General features: G+C 41.5%; 1 long non-coding RNA gene across 1 annotated transcript; it reads left to right on the top strand.

The window, feature by feature from the left end:
* Positions 1-6086: 6086 nt before the first annotated feature.
* Positions 6087-7488, top strand: LOC139951668 (uncharacterized). Its single transcript, XR_011787818.1, has 3 exons — positions 6087-6166; positions 6542-6673; positions 6938-7488. It is a non-coding gene; the product is annotated as an uncharacterized lncRNA (long non-coding RNA).
* The last annotated feature ends 4728 nt before the right edge of the window (positions 7489-12216 follow it).

Genomic DNA, 12216 nt, shown 5'->3' with positions numbered 1-12216 from the left:
AACTATCAGGGCGTGTGCACACATAAACTAGTGGAAATAACAGGCGAAAACGGCAATTTGAACTTGTGCAAGTTTCCAATATTTCTAAACTTGTATACATTTTCTATGCTTTGTATTTTTAAGTTTCAAGAAACGTTTGCATTAAAATTTGAGGTGAAAGTTTTCTTAATTGTACTACTATCTGGGCCTAAGAATGTTCAAATAGAATTGAAAATATTGGCCAAAAGTAGGCGTCCTTTTTTGGCTTGCATCGCTTAGATCCAAGCCACAGACACAAAACAAAAACACTAAACTGTAGCCAATGATTTACGCTTTCCGTTGGTGTATAGTATGTGCGAATCAAATAATGTATTGGATATTATATGGGCCTCCGTGTAGTGTCATTATTTGGAGAAAAACTTACTTTTTTAGCCTTTTTCTCCCTTAGGGTGAGGGGTAGCTTTTTCGCCGCCCTTGTTGCGCAGATTTATGCGTCAGACACGAAACAATTATAAACGTGTAGCCCTTGAATGGGGCTTTCCTCTGGTTTATAGTATGTGTGGATCAACAATATTCTTCGGGTTCAAAATAACCTTTGTACTTTGAATTTCTCTCCAGAACGGCTAATATTGACGTCCGGAAAACACTCTTCGTGCCAACCATTCGGAGTAGGCTTGCTCAAACACTTTTTGAGCACCACGGAGTTGATGTAGGGTCTCATCAAGTTGATTATCGGATGTGGTATTATTCAAGCCACACACAGGTACCCTGATTATTTCTCTAGCCTACCAAGTTCAGGAATAATGGTCAAGTTCACAGACTCTGAACGAACTTGTATGCCAACCATTTTCGGCACCCCGTTGCCTGGCGTTTTCAAACTTGACCAAAATGGCCGAAAATGGCTCCCTCCTTTGTCGGCTTGCATCGCTTAGATCCAAGCCACAGACACAAACCAAAAACATGAAACTGTAGCCCATGATTAGCGCTTTCCGTTGGTGTATAGTATGTGCGAATTCAATAATGTCTTGGATACGATATGGGCCTCCGTGTAGTGTCATTGTTTGAAGAAAAACGTACGTTTTGAGCCTTTTTCCCTTAGGGTAAGGAGTAGCTTTTTTGCTGCCCTTTATGCGCAGGCCTTGAATAGGGATTTGGCAAGGGGGTATTTTGGGTGCGTGGTTCTAGTCATGGTGCGAAAAAAAAAGAACTTTGCAAAAATCTGACGTAAAGTAAACGTCTTTGATTAATACTCGTTTTTATGCAAATCTTTAGTCTCGAGAATTTGGGAGCAATTCTGCCTAAAGTGAGCGCACTTTTGTGCTTTTGGAGGCTTATTAGTGAGTAATTATTTTTTTTACTTTCATTTCACGTCAGATTGTCTACTTTCCGGGGGGAAATGCTAAAAAATCATCGTTTTTAGTAATTACAAATAGTGCCTTTAACAGCTTATGGAACTAGCCCATGGATGTATGACTTCTTACATCATTTCATAGCTGACCAATTATAACTCAGAAAGTAAAAGCCCGTGAAGATTCCATTGATCGCTACTGCTATAAGATCGTATTGATTAAGAAGAGCGCTTTTGTGATCCAATTTCTTTGTTATTTTTGGTGTGGGGCTTGCATGCTCCTTGGCTAATTTGAATGTGAATAGCCCAGTTGTGAATAGTTCTTCTCAAGTAAGCACGTGATTGAGTGGTCATTTCTGCTACGAAACCTGCACACAGCACGGTTGAGTGACTCGTCAATATGCCGCGGTTGGAAGTGCTTGTTGGTGGATCTGTGTGCTGTGCTGTTTTGCTTTGCTTTGCTGTGCTATGTTTTGTGAGTACTGTTTCAGTTGTAGTTTCAGTTGTAGTTTCAGTTGTAGTTTCAGTTGTAGTTTCAGTTGTAGTTTCAGTTGTAGTTTCAGTTGTAGTTCCAGTTGTAGTTCCAGTTGTAGTTCCAGTTGTAGTCCCAGTTGTAGTCCCAGTTGTAGTCGCAGTTGTAGTCTCAGTTGTAGTCTCAGTTGTAGTTTCAGTTGTAGTCCCAGTTGTAGTCCCAGTTGTAGTCCCAGTTGTAGTCCCAGTTGTAGTCCCAGTTGTAGTCTCAGTTGTAGTCTCAGTTGTAGTCTCAGTTGTAGTCGCAGTTGTAGTCGCAGTTGTAGTCGCAGTTGTAGTCGCAGTTGTAGTCGCAGTTGTAGTCTCAGTTGTAGTCTCAGTTGTAGTCTCAGTTGTAGTCTCAGTTGTAGTCTCAGTTGTAGTCTCAGTTGTAGTCTCAGTTGTAGTCTCAGTTGTAGTCGCAGTTGTAGTCGCAGTTGTAGTCGCAGTTGTAGTCGCAGTTGTAGTCGCAGTTGTAGTCGCAGTTGTAGTCGCAGTTGTAGTCGCAGTTGTAGTCGCAGTTGTAGTCGCAGTTGTAGTCGCAGTTGTAGTCGCAGTTGTAGTCGCAGTTGTAGTCGCAGTTGTAGTCGCAGTTGTAGTCGCAGTTGTAGTCGCAGTTGTAGTCGCAGTTGTAGTCTCAGTTGTAGTCTCAGTTGTAGTCTCAGTTGTAGTCTCAGTTGTAGTCTCAGTTGTAGTCTCAGTTGTAGTCTCAGTTGTAGTCTCAGTTGTAGTCTCAGTTGTAGTCTCAGTTGTAGTCTCAGTTGTAGTCTCAGTTGTAGTCTCAGTTGTAGTCTCAGTTGTAGTCTCAGTTGTAGTCTCAGTTGTAGTCTCAGTTGTAGTCTCAGTTGTAGTCTCAGTTGTAGTCTCAGTTGTAGTCGCAGTTGTAGTCGCAGTTGTAGTCGCAGTTGTAGTCGCAGTTGTAGTCGCAGTTGTAGTCGCAGTTGTAGTCGCAGTTGTAGTCTCAGTTGTAGTCTCAGTTGTAGTCTCAGTTGTAGTCTCAGTTGTAGTCTCAGTTGTAGTCTCAGTTGTAGTCTCAGTTGTAGTCTCAGTTGTAGTCTCAGTTGTAGTCTCAGTTGTAGTCTCAGTTGTAGTCTCAGTTGTAGTCTCAGTTGTAGTCTCAGTTGTAGTCTCAGTTGTAGTCGCAGTTGTAGTCGCAGTTGTAGTCGCAGTTGTAGTCGCAGTTGTAGTCGCAGTTGTAGTCGCAGTTGTAGTCGCAGTTGTAGTCGCAGTTGTAGTCGCAGTTGTAGTCGCAGTTGTAGTCGCAGTTGTAGTCGCAGTTGTAGTCGCAGTTGTAGTCGCAGTTGTAGTCGCAGTTGTAGTCGCAGTTGTAGTCGCAGTTGTAGTCGCAGTTGTAGTCGCAGTTGTAGTCTCAGTTGTAGTCTCAGTTGTAGTCTCAGTTGTAGTCGCAGTTGTAGTCTCAGTTGTAGTCGCAGTTGTAGTCGCAGTTGTAGTCGCAGTTGTAGTCGCAGTTGTAGTCGCAGTTGTAGTCGCAGTTGTAGTCGCAGTTGTAGTCGCAGTTGTAGTCGCAGTTGTAGTCGCAGTTGTAGTCGCAGTTGTAGTCGCAGTTGTAGTCGCAGTTGTAGTCGCAGTTGTAGTCGCAGTTGTAGTCGCAGTTGTAGTCGCAGTTGTAGTCGCAGTTGTAGTCGCAGTTGTAGTCGCAGTTGTAGTCGCAGTTGTAGTCGCAGTTGTAGTCGCAGTTGTAGTCGCAGTTGTAGTCGCAGTTGTAGTCGCAGTTGTAGTCGCAGTTGTAGTCGCAGTTGTAGTCGCAGTTGTAGTCGCAGTTGTAGTCGCAGTTGTAGTCGCAGTTGTAGTCGCAGTTGTAGTCGCAGTTGTAGTCGCAGTTGTAGTCGCAGTTGTAGTCGCAGTTGTAGTCGCAGTTGTAGTCGCAGTTGTAGTCGCAGTTGTAGTCGCAGTTGTAGTCGCAGTTGTAGTCGCAGTTGTAGTCGCAGTTGTAGTCGCAGTTGTAGTCGCAGTTGTAGTCGCAGTTGTAGTCGCAGTTGTAGTCGCAGTTGTAGTCGCAGTTGTAGTCGCAGTTGTAGTCGCAGTTGTAGTCGCAGTTGTAGTCGCAGTTGTAGTCGCAGTTGTAGTCGCAGTTGTAGTCGCAGTTGTAGTCGCAGTTGTAGTCGCAGTTGTAGTCGCAGTTGTAGTCGCAGTTGTAGTCGCAGTTGTAGTCGCAGTTGTAGTCGCAGTTGTAGTCGCAGTTGTAGTCGCAGTTGTAGTCGCAGTTGTAGTCGCAGTTGTAGTCGCAGTTGTAGTCGCAGTTGTAGTCGCAGTTGTAGTCGCAGTTGTAGTCGCAGTTGTAGTCGCAGTTGTAGTCGCAGTTGTAGTCGCAGTTGTAGTCGCAGTTGTAGTCGCAGTTGTAGTCGCAGTTGTAGTCGCAGTTGTAGTCGCAGTTGTAGTCGCAGTTGTAGTCGCAGTTGTAGTCGCAGTTGTAGTCGCAGTTGTAGTCGCAGTTGTAGTCGCAGTTGTAGTCGCAGTTGTAGTCGCAGTTGTAGTCGCAGTTGTAGTCGCAGTTGTAGTCGCAGTTGTAGTCGCAGTTGTAGTCGCAGTTGTAGTCGCAGTTGTAGTCGCAGTTGTAGTCGCAGTTGTAGTCGCAGTTGTAGTCGCAGTTGTAGTCGCAGTTGTAGTCGCAGTTGTAGTCGCAGTTGTAGTCGCAGTTGTAGTCGCAGTTGTAGTCGCAGTTGTAGTCGCAGTTGTAGTCGCAGTTGTAGTCGCAGTTGTAGTCGCAGTTGTAGTCGCAGTTGTAGTCGCAGTTGTAGTCGCAGTTGTAGTCGCAGTTGTAGTCGCAGTTGTAGTCGCAGTTGTAGTCGCAGTTGTAGTCGCAGTTGTAGTCGCAGTTGTAGTCGCAGTTGTAGTCGCAGTTGTAGTCGCAGTTGTAGTCGCAGTTGTAGTCGCAGTTGTAGTCGCAGTTGTAGTCGCAGTTGTAGTCGCAGTTGTAGTCGCAGTTGTAGTCGCAGTTGTAGTCGCAGTTGTAGTCGCAGTTGTAGTCGCAGTTGTAGTCGCAGTTGTAGTCGCAGTTGTAGTCGCAGTTGTAGTCGCAGTTGTAGTCGCAGTTGTAGTCGCAGTTGTAGTCGCAGTTGTAGTCGCAGTTGTAGTCGCAGTTGTAGTCGCAGTTGTAGTCGCAGTTGTAGTCGCAGTTGTAGTCGCAGTTGTAGTCGCAGTTGTAGTCGCAGTTGTAGTCGCAGTTGTAGTCGCAGTTGTAGTCGCAGTTGTAGTCGCAGTTGTAGTCGCAGTTGTAGTCGCAGTTGTAGTCGCAGTTGTAGTCGCAGTTGTAGTCGCAGTTGTAGTCGCAGTTGTAGTCGCAGTTGTAGTCGCAGTTGTAGCCACATCGTAGAGGGTGCCTGACTACGAGCCACATCCCAGAGGGTGCCTGACTACGAGCCACATCCCAGAGGGTGCCTGCCTAAAGGACATCATCCCATGTGATTGAAGCACATCAAACATTGGTAGATGGCTAGAAAATGATCTTGTTAATTCAAGGGGTCTCGGTTTAAGACTTGGTCCCTCTTAGAAAACTTTTTGGTTTAGACCCTCAAATGGTGTTGGAAGTCCCATCCCCTACATGGTGTCTTTCCGTTGATGTATGCCTTTAAAAGTGCTTGCCCTAACCAAGTTTTTTTGTGTGGATCTTTTTAGTGCCTGACTACGAGCCACATCCCAGAGGGTGCCTGACTACGAGCCACATCCCAGAGGGTGCCTGAATACGAGCCACATCCCAGAGGGTGCCTGACTACGAGCCACATCCCAGAGGGTGCCTGACTACAAGCCACATCCCAGAGGGTGCCTGCCTAAAGGACATCATCCCATGTGATTGAAGCTCATCAAACATTGGTAGATGGCTAGAAAATGATCTTGTTAATTCATTGGGTCTCGGTTTAAAACTTGGTCCATCTTACAAAGCATGGTGGTTTAGACCCCCAAATGGTGTTGGAAGTCCCATCCCCTACAAGGTTCCTTTCCTTCGATAAATGCCTTTAAAAGTGCTTGTCCTAGCCGAATTTTTTTAAAATCTTTTTAGTGCCTGACTACAAGCCACATCCCAGAGGGTGCCTGACTACAAGCCACATCCCAGAGGGTGCCTGACTACAAGCCACATCGCAGAGGGTGCCTGACTACGAGCCACATCCCAGAGGGTGCCTGACTACGAGCCACATCCCAGAGGGTGCCTGACTACAAGCCACATCCCAGAGGGTGCCTGACTACGAGCCACATCCCAGAGGGTGCCTGACTACGAGCCACATCTCAGAGGGTGCCTGACTACGAGCCACATCCCAGAGGGTGCCTGACTACGAGCCATCATCCCATGTGATTGAAGCACATCAAACATTGGTAGATGGCTAGAAAATTATCTTGTTAATTAAAGGGCTCTCGGTTTAACACTTGGTCCCTCGTAGAAAACATGTTGGTTTAGACCCCCAAATGGTGTTGGAAGTCCCATCCCCTACAAGGTTCCTTTTCTTCGATAAATGCCTTTAAAAGTGCTTTAAAAGTCAGTTTAAGCATTTTTTTAAGCAGTAGTCCTGTGATGATCATCTGGGACCAATTTTATAGAGCTGTTTAGGCAGAAATATTGCTAAAACAGTTCTCTATTATTTTATGCTTGGATCCTTTTTGTGCCTATAAGCATCTCTATGAAATTTGCCCCTGATGATCTATGTCTTTATATGGTTTGTACTTATGTAGTACATTGTAATTTTCTTTCAGATGATTGTGACGACTGCTTTCCAGCCATCCCGTCAACCTGGACCATGAAGATGTGACAGCACAGTACAGAGAGAGAGAGATACATCATGGCTTGAGGCAGCTACATACCAGGGTCCCAAATGGAATATGAAGGTAAGATGTCTTTTAAGTTAAGCTTGACTTTCAAGTTTAGAAGTCAATTAAAGTGCAAAAAATTGACATTTCTTGGGTCTCATAATTAAAGTTAGTCCCATTTACCTTGCACGAATACTGTTAAAGGGCCAGGAGCGTCACTGAGTGAGGGATATGCATGCTTTATAAAAAGCCATTATTGTTACTATTATGCACAAATCTTCGATCTTTAAATCCAAGTCGCAATCTAACTGGTTTATTTTTCGGTTTTTGATCATATTACAGGACTAACGCAGTCGAACAACTTTGAGTTGGACACATCAAGATGCTGAGCCACCTTATGCCGTACCATTTAAAGTCAGCATAGCATACAACATCATCATCACCACCTCATCTAAGGCGTCATGACAACAGATGAACACATTGTCAACAGAATGGAACCCAAGTACACGAATGAGACGAAGAGACAGACCAAGTTGGCGTTAGATGGATGACATCAAGCAACAAGCACAAGAAAGATCAAGGTGGAATGGTGATGAAGAAGCCTTCCTTCTGCAGTATGGAGCCACATAGGCTAGATATTATGTCACTTACAATAAAAAAAAAAAAGATTTGTGAAGATTTCACATTTCGTTGGCCTGTTTAATTCATTCTTGGAAGTATTATGTGCTTTTAGAAATATTGTCAACATACTTGAAATGAGGTACTTCATTACAAGTATGTAGACAGAATACATAATAAACTTGTATCGAGGTACTATACAAGTTCATGTATTCACATACAAAAATTGCATGTTTGTAATGAGGTACTTCATTACAATCATGTAATTATAACATGCTTGCATTAAAGTACCTTATTGCAAGTATGTAAAAGCTTCATGTGCGTAATGAAGTACCGCATTACAACCATGAAACAAGTTAAGTTAATTTGTAATGCAGTTTGCTAATTACAAAATACGAAACAACATAATTTTATTTGTAGTAAATTCATAACAAATAAAAAGAGTGTTTATTAGACATTAAGTTTTGTATTGTTACTACTTAATTTGAATAATGAATCAAATATAAAATGTAACTTTTGTAATGTGTCATTCTGTCTATCAATTATTTATTAGTCTAATTGTTTACATGGTATTTGTTCTGGGGTAGCTTACATGGTGGCCACCATACTTTGTTGTTGGTGACTCTGAATAAAGCTTTTAATGTGAAAGGTCATGCCATTGTGTCGTGTGAAAATGGAGGTTGGTTATTTAATTACAAAGGGAATGACAATGTCATAGAGTACTCATTAACGAGGTTATTTAATTACAAAGGTTATGACAATGTCATAGAGTACTCATTAACGAGGTTAATTAATTACAAAGGGAATGACAATGTCACAGAGTACTCATTAACGAGGTTATTTAATTACAAAGGTCATGACAATGTCATATAGTACTCATTAAAGAGGTGATTTAATTACAAAGGTATTGACAATGTCATAGGGTACTCATTAACGAGGTAAATTAATAACAAAGGTGATGACAATGTCATAGAATACTCATTAACAAGGTTAATTAATTACAAAGGGAATGACAATGTCATAGAGTACTCATTAACGAGGTTATATAATTACAAAGGTGATGACAATGTCATAGAGAACTCATTAACGAGGTTAAATAATTACAAAGGGAACGGCAATGTCGTAGAGTACTCACCAATGAGATGATTTAATTACAAAGGTATTGACAATGTCATAGAGTACTCATTAACGAGGTTATATTAATTACAAAGGTGATGACAATGTCATAGAGAACTCATTAACGAGGTTAATTAATTACAAAGGGAATGGCAATGTCATAGAGTACTCACCAATGAGATGATTTAATTACAAAGGTATTGACAATGTCATAGGGTACTCATTAACGAGGTTATTTAATTACAAAGGGAATGACAATGTCATAGAGTACTCATTAACGAGGTTAATTAATTACAAAGGGAATGACAATGTCATAGAGTACTCATTAACGAGGTTATTTAATTACAAAGGGAATGACAATGTCATAGAGTACTCATAAACGAGGTTAATTAATTACAAAGGGAATGACATTGTCATAGAGTACTCATTAACGAGGTGATTAAACTACAAAGGTGTTGACAATGTCATAGGGTACTCATTAACGAGGTTATTTAGTTACACAGCTATTGACATTGTTTAGCTGTATAGAGTACTCATTAACAAGGTTGAATAATTTCAAAGGTCATGACATTATCTGTATAGAGTACTCATTAACAAGGTTTTTCTAATTACAAAGGTAATGACATTGTCTTAGCTGTATAGAGTACTCATTGACAAGGTTTTATAATTACAAAGGTCATGACATTGTCGTAGCTGTATAGAGTACTCATTAACAAGGTTTAATAATTACAAAGGTCATGGCATTGTCTTAGCTGAATAAAGTACTCATTAACAAGATTTTATATTATAATAATAATATAAAATAATAGTGATAAATAATTTTCAGAGAGGGGTAACATTACAAATAAGCAATTGTTGTAGTGGTTACACACTCAAATTTATTACGATCCCTTTTGTGGGGTGGGAGATGACAACCTTCACGTGGTCCACCCTGTTGTTAACTAATTGTCATCAAACAATACAGCTGTATATACGTATGTATATATAGCTCTATGCATTTAACCAGTAACCCCATCAGGCTCGATGAACTTTCAAGAATGTTCATGATCAGTCAATGACCATGCCTAAAACAGTTCATAACATGTTCATTAGAGCAGATCATGAACCAAGTTCAAGAACTGTTTATCTGTTCAATTGATGGACGTTTGATAGGGGAACAAAAGGGAAGCGACGAGTTCTTTATTGGCCTTTTAAAACCAGCAGGGTCATTGCCAGGTGATAAAGGCCCGAGCAGATGGCGAGGGCCTTTATTGCACGGCAACATACGTTTAAGAACAAGTCACTACTCTTTTATTCCCATTAATAGTAATGCCCTTTTGTTAAAAAGCGCGCTTAGAAATAGATATGTGTGCGCACTTACATTACGCCCTGTTACTAAAAGCTATGAATTGCGTGTTTGGCATGAGTATATTGGCGTACGTGCAAGCCTGACACGCGGAAGCCAGCCGGTTATAAACAGCTCCAGCTGGGCCCAATTTCATGGCTCTGCTTACAGTAAGCAGAGAATCAGTGCTTACCGAAGCAGGGAATTCTGTGTATACGGCAAGCGTACTTCACAGGTTAGCGGAAAATTTTGGCTTTTGCGCGTGCCTACTCCACATTTCTAGGCATTCTGCGCTTAAAAGGCTAGCAATGAAATCCGGTTATAAACGGCGACAGCTGGGCCCAATTTCATGGCACTGCTTACGGTAGGCAGAGAATCAGCGCTTACGGTAGCAGGGAATTCTGTGTATACGGCAAGCGTATTTCACTGGTTAGCGGCGAATTTTTGCTTTTGCGCATGACGTTTCTAGGCATTCTACGCTTGAAAGGCTAGCACATAAAACCGGTTATAAACAGCTCCAGCTGGGCCCAATTTCATGGCACTGCTTACAGTAAGCAGAGAATCAGCACTCTCCGAAGCAGGGAATTCTGTGTATACAGCAAGCATATTTCACGGGTAAGCGGCAAATTTTGGCTTTTGTGCGTGCCTACTCCATGTTTCTAGGCATTCTACGCTTTAAAGGCTAGCACATAAAGCCGGTTATAAACAGCTCCAGCTGGGCCCAATTTCATGGCACTGCTTACGATAAGCAGAGAATCAGCGCTTACGGAAGCAGGGAATTCTGTGTATACGGCAAGCGTATTTCACAAGTTAGCGGCGTATTTTGGCTTTTGCGCATGCCTACTCCACGTTTCTAAGCATTCTACGCTTAAAAGCCTACCTCAGAAATTTGGCGCTTGCACGTAAGCGGGGAATCGTGATGGTAACTCCACGTTTCTATGCATTCTCTGCTTAAAAGGCTAGCACAGAAAGCTGGTTATAAACAGCTCCAGCTGGGCCCAATATCATGGCTCTGCTTGCCGTAAGCAAAGAATCAGCGCTTACGGAAGCAGTGAATTCTGTGTATATGGCAAGTGTATTTCACGGGCTTGCGACGAATTTTGGCTTTTGCGCAAGCCTACTCCACGCTTCTAGGCATTCTACGCTTAAAAGCCTACCTCAGAAATTTGGCGCTTGCACGTAAGCGGGGAATCGTGATGGTAAGCGCGGAATTCGGCGGTAAGCAGAGCCATAAAATTGGGCCCTGGTCATTCTCAACCATTTAAACACCTCAGGTGTAGCGCTCTCAACCAATAGGAGTAGCGAAACTGTCTTGGGTATTTATGAATGGATTTTTATAAATTTCATGAATTTTCAGTAAAACTTCCGTCTAAGCTTTCTTAGTTTGCAGTTTATTAACTTTAATGCATTATCATAACTCGACTGTGTATCAGCTCCCTGGCATTATGTTATTTTTAGTATCCGTATGTCATTGCTGGTAATGCTCATTAACATAATTATCAATCACTTTACTTTGAAGTGTTTTCTTTTGCCATTAGGTCTAAGCTATAGTAAGTTTTAAAATGTTCAATTTGTGTTGCCAGGTTTTTATTCATTCAAACTTACATTTATCTTCATGAAATCAAGTACAAACAATTGGTTTTGTAAAGGATAACCAATAAACAAAGCTGTTTATTGAGGCAGAGAAAAATAGAGCTTAACATTCAGTGTACAAGTATGGCTTTTGAGTAAAATAAATGCATTGGTCATGTGAAACAGGAAACAACTGTGTGATGTAGACTGATCATTGTAAAAAATAGTAGAAATACCCCTGCCCTGTAAAACAACCGTGCATTGTTTTGTCAAAATGTCAAAGGAAAAGGGGCCTGTGTGAATTATGATTTGTTAACCTATAAAAAATCCGGAAAAACCTTAAGTTATTTGGTTTGTATCCCACTCCAGTGAATTTGTCTTTGTTCACCCCAAAATCATTTAGTAATTTCCTTTGATATGATTTGAAACTTTGCACGGTGGAAGTTTTATTAAAGAGATAGTACACAGTAAAACATCTGTTTTGAGAAGTGTTTGTTTTAAAGACCGTTGGTTAACGATTCTTTATGCCAGAACTTCAAACATAGAATTAATCTGCAACAAAACATTTCAAAAAGTGATTGCGTTTTTAAAAACCTGTGTTATTTGTGTCAACATGGAAAGAATTTTCCCTTTATATAGGAATACAAGCTGGAAAGCATTACCGCTGTAACGATTCTTATGTTCAATTTGTGAGAGGGGTTCAAAATTGTTACACCTTTTTCATCCCCATAATGTACAAAAAAGATGAAATGTTTCTCAAAATGCGATTATCTAAAGCTGTTTACTAAGCTTCACCGCAGTTATAAGTTTTTATTGACCCATTATTTGAAAGTTGAATATTATCTATAGGAATACAATCTGGGAGGCAATAAAGGCACTGTACACGTTTGGTAATTGTCAAAGACCAGTATTCTCACTTGGTGTATCCCATCATAATCATAAAATAACAAGCCTGTCATAATTTGGGCTCAATTGGCCATCGAAGCTGCGA

The sequence above is a fragment of the Asterias amurensis genome, chromosome 19, assembly GCF_032118995.1.
Source record: "Asterias amurensis chromosome 19, ASM3211899v1".
Classification (NCBI taxonomy): domain Eukaryota; kingdom Metazoa; phylum Echinodermata; class Asteroidea; order Forcipulatida; family Asteriidae; genus Asterias; species Asterias amurensis.
The sequence above is the reverse complement of the archived record's forward strand: the minus strand, read 5'-3'. Positions and strand labels throughout refer to the sequence as shown.